Source organism: Thalassophryne amazonica, chromosome 23, assembly GCF_902500255.1.
Source record: "Thalassophryne amazonica chromosome 23, fThaAma1.1, whole genome shotgun sequence".
Classification (NCBI taxonomy): Eukaryota; Metazoa; Chordata; class Actinopteri; order Batrachoidiformes; family Batrachoididae; genus Thalassophryne; species Thalassophryne amazonica.
In genome coordinates this window covers 4,699,193-4,724,609 of record NC_047125.1, presented here as the reverse complement: position 1 = coordinate 4,724,609, position 25,417 = coordinate 4,699,193, and the positions used below count along the sequence as shown (strand labels likewise).

Here is a 25,417-nt window from a genome sequence, read left to right as displayed (position 1 = left end):
CAAACATCATGTAACTGAGACCAAAATAATGATGGACAGCAGTGAAGACAAACTGGTCTTCTGCAAAGTTCTAGTGACACCCAGTGGCCAAGAAGACAAACAGCAGCTTTATTGTGGGAAATAATAAAAACTCTCGGCTCTCAGTCAGAAAACTTCCTGGAATTTTAAGAGTTTGAAAATTAATCATGTTTAAATAAATATCTTTGAATCACATTAAATCTTTGAATGTTAAATTACAGTGTCATCTGCATAAAAGGTGTGATTTTTCATGTGGTGCTCCTACAGCAAGTCTGTTTATCCAAACTGTAACAAGTCATGGGTCTAAAACAGCCCTGAGGGACACCTTTTGAAATACTCAACAAGCCTGTTAAGGCAAGCGGGTCGAGGAAATGGTCACTCATAGTGCAGAATAAACGATGCATATACAGGTGATCTCTTTAGCCTCCTTTGTGGCTTTATTGTAGTAGAACAGAAGCCGTGGCCATGAGCACAAGAAGAAAAGCATGAGCATAGTGAGGACACATCCTGTGGGTGTCTACAAAATAAAAGCCTTTTACACAGGGAGCAAGAGTGCTATAATAATAAACACTTAACACCCCCAGTTGCTGTTCGCTCACTGGGTAAAATATTTTCAATGGCAGCTTCTCATTTTACATAAACATTATTTGCCAAACATTTTAGGTGCGAAACTTTTTAACCTTTGTTTAGTGGTTGGTTTTGTCAAAACATCAGCAATCATTTGTTCAGTAGGACAATATTCCAAAATGACTCTTCTGTTGTGTGGGCCGCCAGAAGAGGAGGTACTGCTGGCCCACCACCAGAGGGCGCCCTGCCTGAAGTGCGGGCTTCAGGCACGAGAGGGCGCTGCCGCCATGGACACAGCCGGGGTGACAGCTGTCACTCATTATCTCATGACAGCTGTCACCCATCTACACTTCATCATACCACTCCATAAAAACCAGACGTCATCTCCACCTCATTGCTGAGATATCATCGACCTGTGAAGGTAATATTCTCAGCCTTAAAACTAACTGTGTCTTAGTCTGAACTCGTTTTACAGCTGTTTTCCTGTGGAGTGCCTTATCTGGGAGATTGGCATAATCAGTGACGGTTTCGCTTCACACCCCAGCCAGATAAGTGTTTGAGACAGGAGCTGCACGAGTGTGTGTGAGAGGTGGAGGTGGAATCTCCACCATTGTTGTTACTGGGTGTGCACACACCCACATCTTATTGTTTCTGCTCCTTGCCAGCAGTACCAGATCCGACATTCGGAGATGGTGGCCACCTGGGGACTCGGGACTTGGCGGCTCCAGTATTCTCCAGGTTCGGTGGCGGAGGAAATCGTGTGGTTCCGGTTCTTCTCAGGACAGACGTCTTCTATCCTCGAGCCTGCCCACATGTCACCTTTGTGGATTGACTGTTTGCAAAATTCTGTATTCCTCTGTATTGTGGTTGTGCTCATTCACAACAGTAAAGTGTTCATATTCGACTCTTTCATTGTCTGTTCATTTACGCCCCCTGTTGTGGGTCCGTGTCACTACACTTTCCCAACATCTTCCTGAGGTCACAACACTTCTGATGAAATGATATTTCACATCAATGTGTTTCCATCTCTACCTGTTAACAGGATTCTTTGTGTTATTGTCCCTTGATTGTCTTCGTCCACTTTTGTTGGAGCATGTTTGTAACTGTCCAAATCTTTTAATACTTGTTCGATGTATACTCCTGTATAGCTGAAGCTAAAGAAATGTACTCTGCTTCACAGGTAGAGGGCGCTACAGTCTATTTTCCAGGAAATCGTTGAATTTCCTTCACATAAACTAGAACAGTATACTGATGTCCTTCGTCTGTCTCATTTGACGCCCAGTTTGCATCACAGTAAATTCTTAAGCCAAGTTTTTTCTGCAGGATTCCTCTTAGTCCTTGTTCAGTTGTACCTTTAAGATACCTGAGTACATGTTTGACTGTATTCCAATGTTTTACCGTTGGTTCAGCAAAGTGTTGAGAGAGTTTACTGACGACATAAGTAACGTCAGGTCTGATGCATGAGGATAAGTGGATTAAACTCCCCACTTCTCCCCTTTTCTATAATGTCGAGGTTGTTTCAACTTTTCTGAGCTTTCTGAATAATCCAGTTTTGGCTCACACGGAGTTTCTCTTGGTTTGCAGTTTTGCATTTCAAATCTTTTATGAACTTTTTCACATAGCTCGCTTGAGACATTTTGACTTGTCCGTTTGGTTGATCAAAATCTATTCCTAAGGAATGTTTTAGCATTCCTAGACCTTTCATTTTGAACCTCTGTGTTAGCATCCTTTTCACTTCAAGCATTGCTTTTTCACTACTGGCAGCTAGAATGAGCCCATCTACCCATACTATCAGAATTAACTTGTCACCATGCTTTTCTTTTGTGTAAACACAGAGGTCTGCAGCGTTCTGCACAAAGTCATTTTCACATAGATATGAGTGTAACATTCCAGTTTCTGCCTGATTGATTGAGTCCATACAAAGACTTATTCAATTTAGACACCAGTTTTTCTTTGATCTTTTCTCGTAACCTTGTGGCTGGTCTGTGTAAATCTCACAGTCAATGGGTGCGTGAAGATACGCTGTCTTAACATCCATCTGATGCAAGATCACATCCTCCTGTGCTGCTTTCTGCATGACAGTTCTGTTAGTTCAGTTCTCATAGTCAGTTCCTGCATTTTGGTTGAATCCTTTGGTAACAAATCTTGCCTTGTATTTATTTGATCCATCTGTCTGTTTTGAGTCCAAAGACCCGTCTCCCTCCCAGAACCTGTTGACCTGGTGGTAGTTTGGTCAGCTGAAATGTCTTATTTTCCTGTAGTGAATGCATTTCCTCATCCATGGCATTTGTCCACTGTCTTGACTTGGAAGATGTCACTGCTTCCTGGTACGTGTTTGGTGTGTCACACACTGCTCGATAACAAAAATCAACACAGGTGTCATCTGTCTCAAAATCTTGTAAAAAGGCTGGTTTCTGTTTTGTTCTGGTTGTGCAGCAGATAATTGAAAGGTAAAGGTCAAACAAGGTCAACATCCATTGGATTCTACACTCAACAAAAATATAAACGCAACACTTTTGGTTTTGCTCCCATTTTGTATGAGATGAACTCAAAGATCTAAAACTTTTTCCACATACACAATATCACCATTTCCTTCAAATATTGTTCACAAACCAGTTGAAATCTGTGATAGTGAGCACTTCTCCTTTGCTGAGATAATCCATCCCACCTCACAGGTGTGCCATATCAAGATGCTGATTAGACACCATGATTAGTGCACAGGTGTGCCTTAGACTGCCCACAATAAAAGGCCACCCTGAAAGGTGCAGTTTTATCACACAGCACAATGCCACAGATGTTGCAAGATTTGAGGGAGCGTGCAATTGGCATGCTGACAGCAGGAATGTCAACCAGAGCTGTTGCTCGTGTATTGAAAGTTCATGTCTCTACCATAAGCCGTCTCCAAAGGCGTTTCAGAGAATTTGGCAGTACATCCAACCAGCCTCACAACCGCAGACCACCTGTAACCACACCAGCCCAGGACCTCCACATCCAGCATGTTCACCTCCAAGATCGTCTGAGACCAGCCACTCGGACAGCTGCTGGAACAATCGGTTTGCATAACCAAAGAATTTCTGCACAAACTGTCAGAAACCGTCTCAGGGAAGCTCATCTGCATGCTCGTCGTCCTCATCAGGGTCTCGACCTGACTCCAGTTCGTCGTCGTAACCGACTTGAGTGGGCAAATGCTCACATTCGCTGGTGTTTGGCACGTTGGAGAGGTGTTCTCTTCTCAGATGATGCGAAGGAGATGTGTTGCACTGCATGAGGCAATTGGTGGTCACACCAGATACTGACTGGTATCCACCCCCCAATAAAACAAAACTGCACCTTTCAGAGTGGCCTTTTATTGTGGGCAGTCTAAGGCACACCTGTGCACTAATCATGGTGTCTAATCAGCATCTTGATATGGCACACCTGTGAGGTGGGATGGATTATCTCAGCAAAGGAGAAGTGCTCACTATCACAGATTTCAACTGGTTTGTGAACAATATTTGAAGGAAATGGTGATATTGTGTATGTGGAAAAAGTTTTAGATCTTTGAGTTCATCTCATACAAAATGGGAGCAAAACCAAACGTGTTGCGTTTAAATTTTTGTTGAGTATATGACATGTGACATATGTCACCCCGTAACATGATAACTAAGCATGATACATGGTCCCAACTATTTCTTTTTAAAACCCTGTTAAATCAACTAATCATTTGCATCACTTTTTACCAAAATTGGAGCAACTTTAACTTTTGACCCCTGTACAAACTGACACTGACCTTTGTCACCATTCTTGCTGTTTTTATCTCATAACTCCATAGAATTCAGTCACACATAGTCCAAACTATACCTTTTTGGAATCTTTATGATCAGGTAAATAATGTGGTATAGTTTTCAATATAATTGGAGCATCTTTTAATTTTGACCCCTGTGTAATTCTTCAATTGACCCCTACCTGAACGCTGACTGAAAATTCAAGTGGCCAATTGTTTTTTTTGTTTTTTTTTCCAAAAGAGGAATGTCTAAGGAGTATTTCTGCCGAATTTGATGCTTTTATCACCATTTGCAGGATTCTGCTCTACATATTCTCTTATCTGCTGTACTATGGCTGGATTTCTCCTAACACTTTCAACATTAACCTCCTGCTTGTTCAATCTTTACTTCTTCATTTAATATCTCAGAACTACTTTCTGCTTTGTCTTCTGGTTGAGTTGTTTCTTCCTCTTTGTCTCTTAAATCACAAAGTTCATTGTTTCTTTTATTATTGTTAAATCCTGCATAGGACTCTACCGTTTGAGTCTCCTTTTCTCTCCTTGTTTTGGTTGTAAATTTCACCACCCTGTGCTTTTGGACCTTCTCTATGTCAGGGTATGATACCAGATAAGCCGGGCTGGTTTTATCGTAGCCTACAAAAATGCCTTCATCACATCTGGAGTCTCGCTTGTCCTTTTCCTGTTTGTAGGTAAAACATGTCAATCCAAACTTTTGCATTTGAGATACATTTGGTAATTTTCCTGTCAGTAGCTCGTATGCTGTTTTCTTTGTTCGTCTGTTGTAACACCGGTTTCTCACCTGTGCTGCTGTTTGAATAGCAGAGTTCCACACTGAATCTGGTAACTTGCTCTCTAACAGTAAGCATCTGCCCCTGTCATAGTGTTCACCAACCTTGATCTGCTGTGGCATTTTGGTGTGGTGAATAAGGTGCAGATGTCTCATGTCAGATTTTGTTCTTTGTCATTAACATCTGAAAGTCTTTACATGTAAACTCAGTGCCGTCGTCTGAACGTATGCACTTGACCTCTCCGTAGGGCGCGACATCCCCTAAGAACTTTTCTGTAGCGAGAACTGCATCATTTTTAGACTTGAGAAAATGCACAAGTATTGCACCTGAATAATCATCAGTCAAAGACTGTGTGTACTTGGACCCATCTATACTTGTGGTTTTCGTTGGACCTGCCAGGTCAGTATGAAGAAGTTCTAAAGGCTTCTTTGCTTTACTGTCTGGCTCTCTACTTCTAGTTTGAACTAACTTGCCTTGTGTGCAGAGTTCACACATCTGATCTGGTTTAACAGCGTTTCCCTTAAGATCCAGACCTTTTTCCACACTTTGTAGTTTGATTACATCCTCAAAATTCCAGTGGACAAAAATCTCATGCCAGGTTTGCACATCATGACACACTTTACACTGGTCAGTGTGATCAACAGTAGGTAGGTAATACAGTTTTTCATATTCATGGATTTTAAACCTGTGACCATCTTTGGTGACCATGTGACTGTCCTCTCTCTTGAAGACAACTGTTGCTCCACCGTCGGTTGCTCTCGAAACTGAAAAGATGTCGTGAGGATATGAAGGCATGTACAGAGCATCTCATAACTGTGCTCTGCGCTCTCGTCCATCATTGTTCAGGAGATGTATCATCGCTGTTCCTCTGCCTTGGGCTGTTCCACTGCAACGCGTCCCGTCTGAAAGCTCCACTGAATGAGTCTCTGGGTGGAATGCGCTGTCAAAGCTTGTAAACATCTTCATGTCATTGATGATGTGGGATGTCGCTCCTTCATCTACCATTATGTCTCATTTTTACTTTGGGGGTCGGTTCATCACTTTTGGTCTGTAAAGCTTTGAAGAGGTAGTCACTTGTTTCTTCATCTGTGACTTTTCTGGCATTGTCCTTTGTATCTTTCTTTTTACACAAAGACTCTTGGTGTGTGTTGCTCTTGCACAAGTTGCACCACACTTTTCGTGTACATTTTCTTGCTCTGTGCCCTTTTTTCCCACATTTGAAACAGGTCAGCTTTGCATCTTCTCCTTTACCTTCACTGCTGTGGTACTTTCTGTGGACATTTTTCAACTGCTTTGCATCAGTCTTCATCACATTATCAGTACTCTCTGTTGTGCTCATCTTTTCCGATTCTTCATATATCCGTAATCTCCTTTTGAAGTCGGCAAATGTGACATTGTCTTCATTCTGTGTTATACGTGCGGCTATTGGTTTGTATGCATCTGGTAAACCACCACGAACCATGGCTATGATCAAACCACCACTTAAAGTCTCACCGGTGCCACATAGAGCTGTGCGTAGAGCTCTGCTCGGATAATGTAGTCCGTTGCTGACTCGTTGTCTGTCTTCCGTAGTTTTGTCAAAGACGTGTAGAAGTTTATGATCCATGGTTTACTTTTCCGAGTCATGTTCTCTCAGTATTTTCAATGCTTTTCTGCTGTCGTTTGTTGAATCGTGTCTAATTAGCGACAGACTTTTATCATTGATTAGCCTGATTAGCTCAGAATAGCAATCTGCGTTCTTGGCTCCATCTGCTGCAATTTGTGCTTCATCCACTGGCTCATTCAAAATAGTCTTTTTCAACTGCAGAGTATGCAAATGTCCCAGAAAGCTGGTTTTCCAGAGGTCATATTTGTCTTCAGATCCATCAAAATACATTTGCGGGCACAGGCTACAAGCTGCACGATTAGCCAATGTTTAACTTAACTCTTTTCTAAAATTAGCTTGTTGGCCCGCCAAATTTGTCACGGTCTGCTTTTCTTCAACACAAATTGGCATCACACAAGTCCCTAGCTCACTGTAAGCTCTGCGCAAGAAGAAAGAAGAAAAGAATGAGCCAAAGAGCCATGAGACCATCACCTCCCCATAAATTAAGGTGTGGTGTCTCCAGTTATCAGTGGAGATTGGAGAGGTCTCACTGGAGGAGAAGACCTGCTTAAAGGAACATTCTCTGGGTTTTCTGGTGGCAGATGAGTCCACAGGTGAGCATTTGACATCCCTGATTTGGCAGAAACTTGAAGAGTTGAAAATTCCTTTTAAGGACTGTAGAGGACAGACAGAAGACAACGGGGCCAACGTGAGTGGAAAAAACAAGGGAGTACAAGGTTGATTCTTTAACTACGGGCACTATTGGCCTTGTAAATGTAATTTCCACCACACCATTGCCTTACAATATAAAGCACCTTGGGGCAACTGTTTGTTGTGATTTGGCGCTATATACATGTGCTCTGATGTCACTGTTTATCTCCATAGAAACTACCCAAACAATCTTTCATACAAACTGTTTAAAGGGACATTACAGTGTTGTGGTGGAAATTACGGCAATAGTGTGGGACAACTACATTTTGTTTAAAAAAAATCACAACAGTTGTATGACATTGAATACCCCAATTATGTTTTGATTATTTTACTGATATTTTATTCAGAGATATTTTAAAACATTAGAAAACATGTTTCTTTACCATTCATTTTTATCATTGAAGATCATAAGTCTGGGTGTGGGACAAGCACAAAACAGCAATATTTGCATATAATGATGCTGAAAAAAGGTGAAAAAGTCATCATAGACTACTAGAACAAATTTCTTAACACACTTTCATTGTAAAGATAACTATAAAAGTGTGAAATTTCCCCCTTTTTTTTCTGTTTTTCATAAAATATGATCAAAGGACATAAGTGCCTGTAGTCTAAGAGTCACCCACAAGCTGCCAGGCTCCTAGAACTAAATCCTTGAGGTTTTCTTGTGCCATGTGGGGCACAAACCTTAAGATGTGCTCTGAAACAAGGTGGGAAAGCAAAGTAAATAAGTCTCCCAGCATGCACGTGGACACTGCAGTTGGTCTCCTCAAAAAGACAGAGTGTTGTTTAGTCCAGATGCACAAGCGACCACCCCCCCACACACACATCCCAAATGGGATCTGACAGCATGAGAAGAGGTTTTTAGGCTAACATAAGACGTCTTTACAAAAAAAGTCCGGATTTCAAAAAAGAAGAGACAAAAGAAAACTAAATGAGGGAAAACAGCTGCTAACCAAATTCTTTGAGAAGGGAGGTGAGCTCCAAAACTATCTTAATGTGCACGCAGGAAACTTGCTAATATCAACACTGAGGACATATAAACTTCACAGTTTAACAGGGAAAGACATGATAAACCCACATGCCGGGTTAGGTGGCAAAATAACTAAACAAGCAGCCGCAGCTCTGCTCATCTCCCCCCACGGAACACACAGTCCACGTGGGAAGGAGAACAGGAGGGAGGGGGACACGGAGCAGCACGTGGCAGCTGCTGTGAGGACACGCAGGACAGGAGCAGGACAGAAGCAGCGCAGCTCGCTTCTGCTGCAAGAAAATCAAATGTCTTGACCCAGTCTTCCCTGACTTACCACTGCTCGTTAGCACATTTATGACAAATCAATTACCCAAATGCTAAAAATAACTGCGTGCATTTAGCGCTGTCCCTTTCATTATATTATATATGTTCAGATTTTTATTACAAAGACAGAAAAAACACGCATTAGCCTGCCTGTCTTCTGTGGAATATAATATGACCACAGTCCAGCTGCACACACACACACCTACCTACAAAAACACATGTACACATACAAATAAGTTTAACTTTTTACAATAAAAAAATTTATTATCAGAATGCAATATTAACATTATGAACCTCATGGGCTTTAGGTTCAGACAAAGCAGGAGGTGCTGGTCCAGGTTCTGGTCCCTCATCTTGTCAAATTAAATCAAATTTACTAATTTATATAGCGCCATTTCACAATGAGATCGCCTCAAGGTACTTCACACAGCATAATAAAAACAGAGAAAATCGAATTCAAATTTTAAAAACACAATAAAAAGACAGAACCATAAAAGAACACAAGCAACGAGGATGTTAGTGAAGGTGAGCTTATGGAGCCACTTTACAAGCAAATGATTTAACTAAAATGTAAAAGAATTTTAGTAACCTTTACAACATTTTTTCCTGTTTTGTCTGCTTGCTTTTTAGGATTACCTAATAAATAGGGTCTTTGTTGTCCCAAGAACCGAGGGACAGATAGAAGATGACCATACAAACTATATAATATTACAGAGAATTACAAAGTATACAGAAAAGGAATAGGGCTGTTATGGTAGTAATGTAATCAATCAATCAAGTAAATAATATGAATAAACCTTTTTCCTTATTTTTAACAAACAAATATACTGCATTGATTTATTCAGTCTAATATTGTTAAGAAATAACAGGATTTACCTTCTTTTTTCAAATACAGGGTTATAAAGTATGTAATTTTTATTATGAAATTATTTTATATTACTTCATAAGACAGTCCAGTACTCCCTTAACCTACAAGTTGTAGTTTAAAGGAGTAATATTCTGAAAGTCTGTTTGTTATTAATATGGACTAAGTTTAGTGAATGACATTGACTATAAGATGGGTAATCTGTTCTTTAATGTTTTGATTGTAGAGTATTGCATTATGTATTTTTTTCATCACAAAGAGAATTACACATTGTTTAGCAATGAATTACACTTACTTTTATTTAATTACTGACTTTTGGAAAATTGTGTTAAATTAGATATTTTGCTATGACTGTAGATCTTATATCCCAAACCCTAATTTGTAGTCAAGTTAACACTGGGGTATATCTCTGTTAAAATGCACGAGGATGCAACAAATTGCCCCATTTTTCTAGAAAATGCTGCAATTTGGTCCCCCAGACCCCCCAACTCAATATTGTTCCCCCAACTTCTTCAAGGGTTCTGACTCCCAGGTGTGATCTAAGGTATACATGATGTAGACCTGGTTTGACTACGTATTAGAAATTTGGTGTTTCCATTGATAAAAAAAAGAGCACAACAGTGTATGTGGGGGGGGGCTCAATATGGCTAGTACCTAGGGCCCAGAATTTGGTGCTACGCCCCTTATTAAATATAACAATATGAGTGTAGGAATGACAATCCAGTCCTTCTGTACATGTGGAAACAGGTAGTTGAATCAAAATGATTATATACAGTGCTGTTCTGAAAGGCAGAATTCATGTTATGAATCAGTGATCGGCTGGTGGAATAACCGCACGAGTCAATGCGCGCGTTCACACGCACTGATTAATGTACTGCTCTGATATATTCAATCATCTTTACACATATATTTATATTTATTCTCCCTTTTGACAGTTTTCTGTTATAAATATACTGTGATACAGCAGTGACCACAGCACACTTTTTTTTTTTTAATGAAGCAAGACGGAGCGTGCAGCATCAATCAATCAATCAATTTTTTTTTTATATAGCGCCAAATCACAACAAACAGTTGCCCCAAGGCGCCTTATATTGTAAGGCAAGGCCATACAATAATTATGTAAAACCCCAACGGTCAAAACGACCCCCTGTGAGCAAGCACTTAGCTACAGTGGGAAGGAAAAACTCCCTTTTAACAGGAAGAAACCTCCAGCAGAACCAGGCTCAGGGAGGGGCAGTCTTCTGCTGGGACTGGTTGGGGCTGAGGGAGAGAACCAGGAAAAAGACATGCTGTGGAGGGGAGCAGAGATCGATCACTAATGATTAAATGCAGAGTGGTGCATACAGAGCAAAAAGAGAAAGAAACAGTGCATCATGGGAACCCCCCAGCAGTCTACGTCTATAGCAGCATAACTAAGGGATGGTTCAGGGTCACCTGATCCAGCCCTAACTATAAGCTTGAGCAAAAAGGAAAGTTTTAAGCCTAATCTTAAAAGTAGAGAGGGTGTCTGTCTCCCTGATCTGAATTGGGAGCTGGTTCCACAGGAGAGAAGCCTGAAAGCTGAAGGCTCTGCCTCCCATTCTACTCTTACAAACCCTAGGAACTACAAGTAAGCCTGCAGTCTGAGAGCGAAGCACTCTATTGGGGTGATATGGTACTATGAGGTCCCTAAGATAAGATGGGACCTGATTATTCAAAACCTTATAAGTAAGAAGAAGAATTTTAAATTCTATTCTAGAATTAACAGGAAGCCAATGAAGAGAGGCCAATATGGGTGAGATATGCTCTCTCCTTCTAGTCCCTGTTAGTACTCTAGCTGAGTACTAACAGAGCCCTCACTCTCAGATGTCTGTTGACATGACAGTGAGGGCTCTGATGATGATGGAGATGATCCCTCTTTTGTTCTGGACGAGGAACCAGAGCGGGTGGTCCGCTTCGGTCTGTGATTTGGATCAGTGAATAATGAACACAGGTGGGATAAAACGCACTGATTTGTATCACAACAGAGCAAGGCGAAAGATTACGCTGCCCATTAAAAAGACGATGACGGCAAATCATTCCCCGACCCGATATCTGAACTCGAGTCTGGCTGGCTGGATGATAAAAGCGGCATGACTTGACTTATTTAACCCCCGCACTGCCGCACAATTCTCTGGGCCAACGGGAGCCGCTGGATGCCACGCTGTAATTTCATCATGGATTAATCATTTGCTCTCGGAGATTAGCTAATAAAATATCTCTAATCGCTCCGGAAGCACAGACGAATTTCCTAAAACAGCTTTTCTTTTGCACTGATTGGGATTGAGAAAGCATTTGGGATCATCTCAAAGGTAAAGCCCGACGAAGACCCTATTGTAATTGTGCTGCTTATTATTAGGGCCCGAGTAGGACAAAGTCCTATGAGGACCCTATTGTAATTGCGCTGTTTATTATTATTATTATTACTATTATTTATTATTCACTCCTTTCAAGCCCCAATTTCTGCCTTTTCCGATGCTCAAAAAGTCAAACTTTGCCAAGTCGTCCGGCTGGATCCAAAATTCAATATTTTGGAAGTGGAATTGGGAGATTTGAAGATTCGATTTTGAGATAATTCTTGCCATTTTTGGCCATTTCCACTACTTACATTTTAATGAACACATCCGAGGGATTTCATTCAATCGTCTTCAAATTTGGTCAACATCATCATGACCTCAGACTGACCAAAAGTTATCAGAAGAATTTTTGTAGGTCAAAGGGCTTGCAGCTACAGTTCATCAAACATGTGTATGTGTGTTTATGCGCATCCTCAGTTTTTCTTTCATGGCAATATTTTTCAAAGAGGAAAACAACTAAATGGTTTCTTTTTCTGTTTTGACAATTGTCAATTTTTTTCAGGAGCAGAGGAGAAACATGGTGTCTCAACATAAACAGTGTGTGTGTGCGTGCGTGCATGCGAGGCTGTCTGTCTGTCTCTGTGTTCATCATCAAATTTCTCTTTCATGGCTAAATTTTTCAAAGAGCAAAACAGCCAAAGGGTTTCTTTCTCTGTTTTGACAATTGTCTGAATTGTTTTAAGGAGCAGAGCAGAAACATGGATTCTCAACACCCACAGTGTGCGCGTGTGCGTGCCTGTCTGTCCGTCTCTCTCTGTGTTTGTCTTCAATTTTCTCTTGCATGGCAATATTTTTTCAAACAGTAAGAGAGCCAAATGGTTCCTTTGTCTGTTTTGACAATTGTCTGAATTTTTTTCAGGAGCAGAGGAGAAACATGGTGTCTCAACGTAAACCCTGTGTGTGTGTGTGTGTGTGTGTGTGTGCGCGCGCGCACGTGCATGGCTGTCTGTCTCTCTCTGTGTTCATCCTCAAATTTCTCTTTCATGGCAATAGTTTTCAAAGACAAAAACAGCCAAATGGTTTCTTTTCTGTTTTGACAATTGTCTGCATTTTTTCAGGAGCAGAGCAGAAACCGTGTGTGTGTGTGTGTGTGTGTTTGTGTGAGAGAGAGAGAAAATCCAAATAATTTCCAAAGAAAACAGCAAAATGGTTTCATTGCTGTTTTGATGACACAAAGTGCTTTCGTCCAACTTTGTTATGAAGCAACCAATGAAATGGTTTCTCCACATACTGTGTGTGTGTCTGTTTGAGAGAGAGAGAGAGAGAGCAGAGACATGGTTTCTCCACATACTGTGTGTGTGTGTGTTAATGGAACCTTTGGTCATTGCTGTAATTGCTGTTTTATTTCTGTTTTGATGACACAAACTGCTTTCATTCAACTTTGTTATGAAGTAACCAATGAAATGGTTTCTCCACATACAGTGTGTGTGTGTCTGTGTGTGAATGCTTAAATTGCTGTTTCATCCTAATTATCACCAAAGAGAACAGCAAAATGGTTTCATTTCTGTTTTGATGACACAAAGTGCTTTCGTTCAGCGTTGTTATTAAGCAACCAATGAAATGGTTTCTCCACATACTGTGTGTGTGTGTTTGAGAGAGAGAGAGAGACAGACAGACAGCAGAGACATGGTTTCTCAACATAAACAGGGTGTGTTTGTGTGTGTGTGCGCGCGTGCGTGCACACACGCATGCTTGCATTTGTGCATATGTGTGTTGCCATGTGTGCTTGTGTTGGCATCCTCAAATTTCTCCTTCATCACAAGATATTTTAAGAGGTAAACAGCCAAATGGTTTCTTTATCTGTGTTGAGAAATGCCTGAACTTTTTTCAGGAGCAGAGCAGAAACACACTTTCTCAACAAATACTGTGTGTGTGTGTGTGTGTGTGTGTGTGTGAGAGAGAGAGAGAGAGAGAGAGAGAATAATTTCCAAAGAGGACAGCAAAATGGTTTCATTGTTTTCAGGAGCAGAGCAGAAACATGGTGTCTCAAACAGGGAGTGTGTGTGTGTGTGTGTGTGTGTGTGTGTGTGTGTGTGTGTGTGCGCATGTGCATGGCTGTCTGTCTCTGTGTTCATCCTCAAATTTCTCTTTCATGGCAATAGTTTTCAAAGATGAAAACAGCCAAATAGTTTCTTTTGTTTTGACAATTGCATTTTTTTCAGGAGCAGAGCAGAAACAGGGTGTGTGTGTGTGAGTGAGAAAGAGAGAGAGACAAAATCCAAATAACTTCTAAAGAGAACAGCAAAATGGTTTCATTGCTGTTTTGATGACACAAAGTGCTTTCGTCCAACTTTGTTATGAAGCAACCAATGAAACGGTTTCTCCACATACTGTGTGTGTGTTAGAGAGAGAGAGAGAGACAGCAGAGACATGGTTTCTCCACATACTGTGTGTGTGTGTGTTAATGGAACCTTTGGTCATTGCTGTAATTGCTGTTTTATCTTAATATTTTCCAAAGAGAACAGCAAAATGGTTTTATTTCTGTTTTGATGACAAACTGCTTTCATCCAACTTTGTTATGAAGTAACCAATGAAATGGTTTCTCCACATACTGTGTGTGTGTTAGAGAGAGAGAGAGACAGAGAGAGACAGCAGAGACATGGTTTCTCAACATAAACAGGGTGTGTTTGTTTGTGTGTGTGTGTGTGTGTGTGTGTGTGCGCATGCGTGCGGGCACACACGCATGCTTGCATTTGTGCATATGTGTGTTGCCATGTGTGCTTGTGTTGGCATCCTCAAATTTCTCCTTCATCACAAGATATTTTAAGAGGTAAACAGCCAAATGGTTTCTTTATCTGTGTTGAGAAATGCCTGAACTTTTTTCAGGAGCAGAAACACACTTTCTCAACAAACACTGTGTGTGTGTGAGAGTGTGAGTGAGAATCCAAATAATTTCCAAAGAGGACAGCAAAATGGTTTCATGTTTTTCAGGAGCAGAGCAGAAACATGGTGTCTCAACATAAACAGGGTGTGTGTGTCTGTCTGTGTTCATCCTCAAATTTCTCTTTCATGGCAATAGTTTTCAAAGACGAAAACAGCCAAATGGTGTCTTTTCTGTTTTGACAATTGTGTGCATTTTTTTCAGGAGCAGAGCAGAAACAGTGTGTGCATGTGAGTGTGAGAGAGAGAGAGAATCCAAATAATTTCCAAAGAGAACAGCAAAAAGAGAGAGAGAGAGAGAGAGACAGCAGAGACATGGTTTCTCCACATACTGTGTGTTTTTTTTAATGGAACCACCTTTGGTCATTGCTGTAATTGCTGTTTTATCTTAATTTTTTCCAAAGAGAACAGCAAAATGGTTTTATTTCTGTTTTGATGACAAACTGCTTTCATCCAACTTTGTTATGAAGTAACCAATGAAATGGTTTCTCCACATACTGTGTGTGTGTTAGAGAGAGAGAGACAGAGAGAGACAGCAGAGACATGGTTTCTCAACATAAACAGGGTGTGTTTGTTTGTGTGTGTGTGTGTGTGTGTGTGTGCATGCGTGCGGGCACACACGCATGCTTGCATTTGTGCATATGTGTGTTGCCATGTGTGCTTGTGTTGGCATCCTCAAATTTCTCCTTCATCACAAGATATTTTAAGAGGTAAACAGCCAAATGGTTTCTTTATCTGTGTTGAGAAATGCCTGAACTTTTTTCAGGAGCAGAAATACACTTTCTCAACAAACACTGTGTGTGTGTGAGAGTGTGAGTGAGAATCCAAATAATTTCCAAAGAGGACAGCAAAATGGTTTCATGTTTTTCAGGAGCAGAGCAGAAACATGGTGTCTCAACATAAACAGGGTGTGTGTGTGTGTCTGTCTGTGTTCATCCTCAAATTTCTCTTTCATGGCAATAGTTTTCAAAGACGAAAACAGCCAAATGGTGTCTTTTCTGTTTTGACAATTGTCTGCATTTTTTTCAGGAGCAGAGCAGAAACAGTGTGTGCGTGAGTGTGAGAGAGAGAATCCAAATAATTTCCAAAGAGAACAGCAAAAAGAGAGAGAGAGAGAGAGACAGCAGAGACATGGTTTCTCCACATACTGTGTGTTTTTTTTAATGGAACCACCTTTGGTCATTGCTGTAATTGCTGTTTTATCTTAATATTTTCCAAAGAGAACAGCAAAATGGTTTTATTTCTGTTTTGATGACACAAAGTGCTTCCATCCAGCGTTGTTATTAAGCAACCAATGAAATGGTTTCTCCACATACTGTGTGTGTGTGTTTGAGAGAGAGAGACAGACAGACAGCAGAGACATGGTGTGTCTGTGTGCGCGCGCACGGACGCATGCTTGCATTTGTGCATATGTGTGTGCTTGTGTTGGCATCCTCAAATTTCTCCATCACAAGATATTTTAAGAGGTAAACAGCCAAATGGTTTCTTTATCTGTGTTGAGAAATGCCTGAACGTTTTTCAAGAGCAGAGTAGAAACACTTTCTCAACAAATTGTGTGTGTGATAGCTAAAATTGCTGTTTAATCTTAATAATTTCCAAAGAGAACAGCAAAACTGTTTCATTTTTGTTTTGATAACATTGCATATTATGTTCACAATTTTACCATGAATAATTTAGAGTAGACAAGTATTAGAATTTACGCTTTTGGCTCCAATGTCTAAATTTTGAACTTTGCTTGTTTGTCATTTGGCAATGATTTTCTTAGACAAATTGTAATGGAATACCTAAAAAGTGGAGTTTTGAAATTTCAAATATGGTTTGTGAGTTCCATGCAAACTTTTTGGGTGCCTATATAAATCGAAAATGTATAACAGGGCAAAGTAGGTGGCACTGACCGAAATTTTAAACGAACAAGACAGAAGTTTCATGCGATTTTCACTATATATCAGTACTTTTTAATAACATTTTCATGACTACAGAAAGGTTATACATCAAAAGCCAACTATTATCTGCTAATAATGCCACAAAAATGAAACATATCTAAAAAATATCTAAAAACATAATTGTGGATCTCAACTTAAGTTTTGCGCTGAGAATGTCTCAACACGATGAATGCATGTAACCGGTGACCTACAAATATTGAATAACACTTCACAAACCGAATTTTCAGTTTTGCAAATGCTTTGGTGTTTGTGGATCACAAAGCACGTGTACAAATCGAGGAATATTTGTAAATGACCCTCTGTTCATGTCCACTTACTTTTGTTTTTAACACCACCATCAACGTCTTTAATGTGGTCTTCCTTCTCTCTCTCTCTTCTGCATCTGTAACAGGATCAAAATTAGATCATGTTACAGATGCAGCTCAATAAACCAAACTTTCAGAATCTCAAAATGTCCACATCCGGGTACTTTCAGTGACGAGATATTACAGAGATTCTGATTGGATGAAAGTTCGCTGTTTTTTTGCTGTAAAAAAGTAACCAATGACGTTGAGCATTTTAGTTTGGAGTTTCAGCAGTGCTATTCTAGTTCACATGCATATGAGGGAGATTTAACTGGCACTGATTACCCGCGCTGCACCAACACCCAGACATTTTCTCAAAGGATTTACACTGATTTCAGAAATGACCCAGAAACCCAGAAAAACTCTGAAATCCACAGATCTGTGGAAAATTCTCATTCCTGATCCAGACAGGTTTTGGAATTTATCTGCTCAAACTCAGACTGTGTGACTCTCAGTGAACACAAAGTGTTTGATTTTGGAGTTCAGTAACATTCACACGTGGCTGAGTTTGGCTCTGATTCAAACCGGATCAGATTTTTACCAGTCTGAACTGAGACTGAGATGAGGACTGAAGGTCACTCGAGTGGCGTCTCTGGGCTCTTGAAGCGCACACTTTGATCTCATCCCTGATTTTGCTGCCGACTGTCTCACAAAGCGGACAAACAAGTTGACCTCATGATGACTCAGTTGTTTTACCGACATCAATCAATCAATCAATTTTATTTATATAGCGCCAAATCACAACAAACAGTTGTCCCAAGGCGCTTTATATTGTAAGGCAAGGCCATACAATAATTACGTAAAAACCCCAACGGTCAAAACGACCCCCTGTGAGCAAGCACTTGGCGACAGTGGGAAGGAAAAACTCCCTTTTAACAGGAAGAAACCTCCAGCAGAACCAGGCTCAGGGAGGGGCAGTCTTCTGCTGGGACTGGTTGGGGCTGAGGGAGAGAACCAGGAAAAAGACATGCTGTGGAGGGGAGCAGAGATCAATCACTAATGATTAAATGCAGAGTGGTGCATACAGAGCAAAAAGTGAAAGAAACACTCAGTGCATTATGGGAACCCCCCAGCAGTCTAAGACTATAGCAGCATAACTAAGGGATGGTTCAGGGTCACCTGATCCAACCCTAACTATAAGCTTTAGCAAAAAGGAAAGTTTTAAGCATAATCTTAAATCACACCTCACAGCGGTCGCTCTGTTTTTCAGACCGTTTCCTTTAATTCAGTTTCTCTGCAGGAAAATCTACAAAATCTTCTTGAAACAATCACTTTGGACACGACCTTCAGTCCAGCACCTGCTCACTTCTCTCAGGTGTGACGTCTCCTCACAGCACTTTGTCCTGGTTGCCCGCCAGCCTTGATAAGCTCCACCCTCTTACCTCCAACATCCAGCTGACTGAAGCTGTCAGAAACCTGATCAGAGCAGCTGAACGGCAGCGTTGTAAATCTGGACACCCTGTTGTCCTCAGTTCATGTCTGTCTCTTCTGTCATGTTGATCTTCCAGCATTTCTGCTGCCAAATTGTCTTCATGACAATCAGAAACGCCGCTGATTCAGGAAAAATGTTGTTCCCCTTTAAGACACTCCTCGTTCCACCTCCACCATCAACCTCTGACCTTACAGGTACAGCAGCAGACATCAGGAACTGGTTCTAGTTAATAACCAGAGCTCACCCGGGTTTATTCTCCGAATTATTTCCCTGCACTATGCAGGTGAGGAAAATGATGACACACCCCAAATCAAATTCTTTACCAACAGCTGTAAATTCTGTAACAGTCATTTTAGTGTTTACACTATTGGGTAAATAGACTTTTGAATAAAACCTGAAATAGCAGCTGAAATGTTGACAGCAGTGTGTCGACTGGATCAGAGGACAGAAATTTACTGGAAATATTTTTGCTGGAAGTTGAGATTCTCCTCCAAAAATTCAATGACATTAAAATTCCTTGAATGTCATCTTGTGATGATTTGTCTCTCTCATGCAATTTGGGAACCTGTACAACTGCAGTTGAATTTCATGGTTTTTCATGACCAAAAGTTGGCATTCAAAATTCAACAGGGAAGAACAGAACTTTAAACAAAACCAAATTCACCAGTTTGGTTAATTTTATTGTTTTCCAAACACACAATTTGTTTTCCACAAAAATCATAATTTTGTGAAGAAGAACTGTCTGTTCAGGGTGACCTTTTGTCCAAACCTTTGACCACACTGAGAACAGACAAATGCTTTTTGTCTTTTTTTTTAATTTATCTTTGATGTCTTTTTAGTAGAATGCAATGGGCCCCAAACCTGGGCTCTAAAGTTGCACCATAGGCTCTATAGTTATCCTAACCAGATCTGGCATTGTATCCGAGGGCTCTCTTCAAGATGGTGATCGTTCCCTTAATTGCAGACAACTGCACCTCATGTGCACTTGGGTGACCGGGGATTGCCTCAAGGTATTTCTTCAGGTTCTTCTTCATCAGGCCTGTTGCTCCCACCACAACTTGGATGATATTGATGTCTTTCAATGACCATGTTGTTCGTAGGTAATTTTTCAGGTCTTGGTATTTCGAGATCTTTCCCCTTTCAGCTCGATTCAGATCGTAGTCATTGGGGACTGTCACCGATGATTTTGGCTATTTTCTCTTGCTTGTTCCAGATGACAATAGCAGGTTTGATTGCATCTCCTTCAATGTGTCTTCCTGCTGGGATCTCTTTGTCGTAGAAGATCGTTACTTTTCCGTTGGATGAGACTGGTGCTGGCTCGTGCTCCCAGACATGTTCTTTGACTTCCATCTCCAGTTCCTTGCAGACCTTCCAGTGGAGATATTGACAGATCTTGTTGTGTCTGGATGTATAATGCCCATCTGCCATGCTGAAGTTAGATGGTTTACACTCTCAACAGCTGTATGACAGAATCGGCATTTATCATTTTGAGAGATCCCTGCCATTTTTTTGAAGCCATTTGTTAGAAGTCCCTGATCTTGTGCTCCAATCAGAATTCTTTCTCCATCAAAACCAAGTTTTCCATTTTTTAGTCACTGCATTGATCCAACTTTGTCGATGTATTCCTTTTCGAGTTCTTCTTTTGTGCTGTTTCCATCTTTCCACTCGATGTTTTCCTTCTCTTTTGCTGTATTGTTCTCTGGTCTGTCTTGCAAGATTTGTTGCAGGCATGAGACTGTTGCTTTTTCTCTCTTGTAAAAGTTCTCCGCCAAAGTTTTTTGCCAGTTTAGTGATTGAGGTCCGTTCAGTTATGGCCTCGTGGTGTTGTGTGACCGTTTTTACGATTTCTTCTTCAGAGCTCTTTAAGTACTGTCCAATACTTATTATCGATGCGCTGTAGGCCTGGTTGATTTCAGTGAGACCCATACCGCCTTCTCTGTGAGGGAGATATATTTTGTCCATGCACTGATTTCTGTATGTGATTTTGTGGAGGGTGAGCATTTTCCTGGTTTTTGTGTCCAACTTATTAAGCTCACATTGTGGTCAGTTCACTATGCCAAACCCATAGGTCACCACTGGTATTGCAAACTGGTTTATGGCTGTGATCTTGTTTTTTGGTGTCAGCTGTGTTTTGCAGATCTTTTTTAAGCGGTTTGGGTATTCTTTTGTTGTTTTTGTTCTCAATTTCTTGTGCTCAATTGTATTACTTTGTTCAATTCCCAAGTATTTGTATGTGGAGTCTGCAGCCAGATCTTCAATGTAGCTCCCTTCATCCAATTGTATGTTTTCGGTTTTTGTCTTTTTTCATTTTGTCATTGTGCATTTTGAGCATTTATCCAGTCCAAATTCCCAAGTTTCCACGAGCTGAGTGAGTCCGTTTTTTGTGTTGGCATAGACTTTCAAATCGTCCATGAACAACAGATGGTTCACAAGTTTTTGGTTTTCCTTTCCTTTGTCTTTACCTAAGTCATATCCGATGTCATGCTCCTTCAGGATCTTGCTGAGCGGGTCCATGATTAAGCAGAATAAGAGAGGCGAAAGGCTGTCTCCCTGAAGTATCCCTCTCTGAACTCGTACGTCTGGGATTGTTATTTGTCCCTCTGTGTGATTGAGGGTGATGGTGGTGTTCCACTTGTTCATTTGTGCTCTCAGGAAAGATCTTATTTCCTCATTGATGTTGTAGAGTTCTAAGCACCTCATGATCCAGGAGTGTGGTATACTGTCAAATGCCTTTTTGTAGTCAATCCAAGCCATGCTGAGGTTCCTCTGCCTTGTTTTGCAGTCCTCCAGGATAACTTTGTCTGTCAGTAACTGGTCTTTAGCTCCTAATCTTATTTTGAAACATCCTTTCTGTTCATTTTCCAGGTAGCTACCAGTGTCAAGGTGTTCGTAAATGGCATCAGCTATGATTCCTGTCAGCCATTTGTACGTTGTTGTTAGGCAGCAGATGGGTCTGTACTTGTTGGGAAGCTGTGTTTCCTTGGTCTTTGGAATTAGCCTTGTGTTCCCTGTCGTTAGCCAGTCTGGTGTGTCCTCTTCTCCTTTCAATATTTTTGTGAAAGCCACAGCATAATGTTGGTGTAATGCTGTCAGTCTTTTCAGCCAAAAATTTGGGATTTTGTCGATGCCAGGTGCCTTGAAGTTACTGTATTCACTCATTTTCTTTCTGATGTCCTCTTCAGTGATTACAATTGCTGGAATTTGTTGTTTATCTTTGTTTTTCTGTTTTACTTTTTCAATCCACTCAGCCTCTTGGTGTTGTTTTGGGTCTTCAAAGAGTGGTCTCCAGAATTTTTCAATTTCCTCTCTCTCAGGTGGCTGTTGTACTTCTATTGTGTCGTTTGCCAGCTTTCTGTACACTAGTCTGGGGTTTGTTGCAAATAGTTTCTGTTTTGCTTGTATTTTCTTGTCTTTGTTCCTAATTTTTTACTAAGGCTTGATGTTCAGCCAGCCTTCCACCTAGCTGTTTGTCTTCAACATTGTATTTTCTTTTAATGCGATTTACTTTAAGAATATTCTTTTTGTGGTTCTTGTTTCCCAAAAATGTGGCCATTTGGGAGATATCTGCTCTTAGGCTCTTGTGGGGCTAATTTACTTTGTATGTACCATGCCGCTCCATAATTTACAGAGTTTAACACTGTCAATGTGGCTCCTTTTGGGACCAGTTTGGTCAGTCCTATGTTAAATTTTTGAAGGATATTTTTTATATTTTGTATTCTCCTTTAGTTTAGTCAGCTTTGGGTGCTCTTTCATGTCCATTTTTCTTGTTTCTTCAATCTTATTTGCCAATTCCTCTTCTAGTTCCTGCTGTTCTGGGTCTGTGTGCACCTGTATATTATTTTGTAGATGAGCTGGTGAACTGTTCATTTTTTCGGGGAGCAGTGAGTTGCTCGTTTTTTTCGGGAGGCAGTGAGTTCATTTTTCGGGGGGCAGTGAATGGTTTGTTTTTTCGGGGGGCAGTGAATGGTTTGTTTTTTCGGGGGGCAGTGAATGGTTTGTTGTTTCGGGGGGCAGTGGATGGTTTGTTGTTTCTGGGATGTACTTTTCAGGGCAATCATTTTTTGGTGGTGTAATGGGTTGCGTCAGAGGGCAGGTGCCGTCGCTTATCATTTGCTCAACCTCCTGTTGCATCGTTTTTATTTCATTATCCGAGAAATGTTTTTGTTAGATAAAGTTCAATTTTTGGGTTGTGAGATTCTTACAAGAGATGTCTTTCTTATTTGGGCAGTGGTGGTGGAATATTTTTTGCCATTCTTTGGATCTCTGTCTGATTTTTGGGGTATTTTATTTTGGCATATTCCTTTGCCCACAACAGTATCCACTCTTCCTCCCTCTTCCACTGACTGGAGTTGCTTCCCTTTATCCATCAACTGATAGTCTTTTATCACTTCCTTTTGGGCTTCTTCCTTTATTTTTTTTATTTCCTCAGCCGTCAGATATTTTGCGATCTGTGAGGCGATCGATTCCAGTTTTGCGGTTGTGGTGGCTTCTTTCTTTTGTGTAGGTAAATCCGCTTCTTTTATGCGTTCCTCAAATACTGCCTTTTTCTTTCTGCCCCACTTCTCATGTCTTGAGTAAGTGAAGCAGTGAAAGATCTTTTCTTCAATGGTCCAATTAACTGGTGTAGTTTCGCTTGTTTCTTCTGGCCCATTGATGCTGTTGTTGTTGCTGGAGTCCAGGATCAGAACTATGCTGATCTGGTGGATTATCCAGCCGAGTGTCCTCCTGTTCCAGTATTTGTTGTCGATCAGAACAGCTAAATGGTTTTCCACTTGCTTGCCTCCCCTTTTGTTGCTCTGAGTTGTTCATGTGACCAGATGTTTTTCCATATTTAGAGCCTTTAAACTGTTTCTCATCAGTGTTGCCTGAATGAACAATATTGTTGTTTTTTTTTTCGACAGTTAAAACTTGACTGCAGTTCTCTGGTCTGTTTCCAGTCATCGCTGTCATCAGTCTCAGTTCCAGAACTGTCTGAACTCCTGCCACTGGTATCTGGTTGTAAATTACTGTTTGGACCCGAGTTGCTGGCTGGTTGTGGTCCTCCATTGTCCTGTCCATCAGCTTCTGCTGTCAGTGTTCTGTGTACAGATGAGCTGCTGGCTACAGGCTCAGCCTCTGTGCTCTCATCACTTCGGCTTTGATGAAGCTGTGATGACTGGTTTTTCATCATTTTCACTCTTCACAGGGACGGCAGTGAAACCAAACTTGATGAGATCTGTCTCCTCCAGCTCCTGAAGCTGCTCTCCCTGCTGACTTATCCACAGCTTCTCTTCTTCTTTAATGTCCTCCTGGTCAACACTCAGATTCCATTCCTTGTGTTCAGGGAGAGTTTCTTCTTTAATCACCAACAAGGGCTGCATGTCTTGTAGTCAGTAGAAGAGCGGAGAGAAGTCCAGGCGCCGAGGAGTCAGTCCATTCACTTTTTGTCTTTTGGTTTTTCATTTATCTTTGATGTCTTTTTAGTAGAATGCAATGTGTGTTTTCAGGTTGCACTTTAGTCCAAACCTTTGACCACACTCGGAACAGACAAATGCTTTTTGCCTTTTTTTTTTTCTTTTTTTTTTTTTTCATTTGCCTTGAATTTCCTTCTACAAGAGTCCACTGGGCCCCAGACCCGGGATCTAAAGCTGCATCCTTAACATTACTGGCTTTGTATCTGAGGGCTCTCTTCAAGATGGTGACCTTTCCTCTCCTCAAATACTGCCTTTGATCTCCTGCCCCACTTCTCAAGTATGAGTAGGGGAAGCAGTGAGAGATCTTTTTCTTCTCCCCTATGGACAAATTTACAATGATGCAGTTTCACTGGCTTCTTTTAGCCCTTTGATGGTGTTGTTGCTGGGGTCCAGGATCAGAACTATCTGGTGGATGACACCGCTGATCTGGTGGATGACCCAGCTGAGTGCTGCTACAGAAGAGATATCTCCCCACAGCACTGGGAGAAGCTGCACCATTTTCTTCACACGCCCTGGTGCCTAGGCGCTTTGTGGAGGTTTTAGCTGGGGTTTGTTTCTTTTGAAACATCCTCATACCAAGATCTCTCCTGGCAAACCCCTTCACAGTGGGACCGAGGACACTCGAGGTTTGTGTCCAGTAGGAACTCCAACCCACCTGGGTTATCCTGTATGAATTATCATGTGTCTGTTCAGGGTGACATTTTGTCCAAATCTCTGACCACACTCTGAATAGAAATGGTTTTTGTCTTTTTTTTATTTCTCTTCAATTTCTTTTTTACAGAGTGCAATGGGCCCCAAACCTGGGGTCTACAGTTGCATCCTAATCATTAATCATTACTGGCATTGTATCTGAGGGCTCTCTTCAAGATGGTAACTGTTCCTTTTACTGCGGATATCTGCACCTCATGGGCTCTTGGGTGACCAGAGATTGCCTCAAGATATTTCTTCATGTTCTTCTTCATAAGCCCTGTTGCTCCCACAACTGGTATGATATCAATTTCTTTCAATGACCACGTTATTCGTAGATCATTTTTAAGGTCTTGGTATTTCGTGATTTTCTCCCTTTCAGCTCTATTCAGGCCATAGTCATTGGGGACTGTCACATCAATAAATTTGCTGTCTTCTCTTGCTTGTTACAAATGACAATATCAGGTTTTACTGCACCTCCGATGTGTCTTCCTGCTGGGATCTCTTTGTCATAAAAGACAGTCACTTTTCCATTGGATGAGACTGGTGCTGGCTCATACTCCCAAACGTGTCCCTCTACTTCAGACCTGGGCAAACCACGGCCCGCGGGCCACATCCGGCCCTTTCTGCATCCCTGTCCGGCCCGCGTGAGGCCAATCATAAATTGGCCTTTCTTTCAATGACCACGTTATTCGTAGATCATTTTTAAGGT

The 25,417-nt window shown here is 41.1% G+C and overlaps 1 protein-coding gene across 1 annotated transcript in view; it reads right to left on the bottom strand.

Moving 5' to 3' along the window:
• LOC117504818 overlaps positions 1-25,417 on the bottom strand; it is a 3,434,143-nt gene that overhangs the window by 1,184,914 nt on the left and 2,223,812 nt on the right. The gene's annotated exons all lie outside the window — the stretch shown is intronic.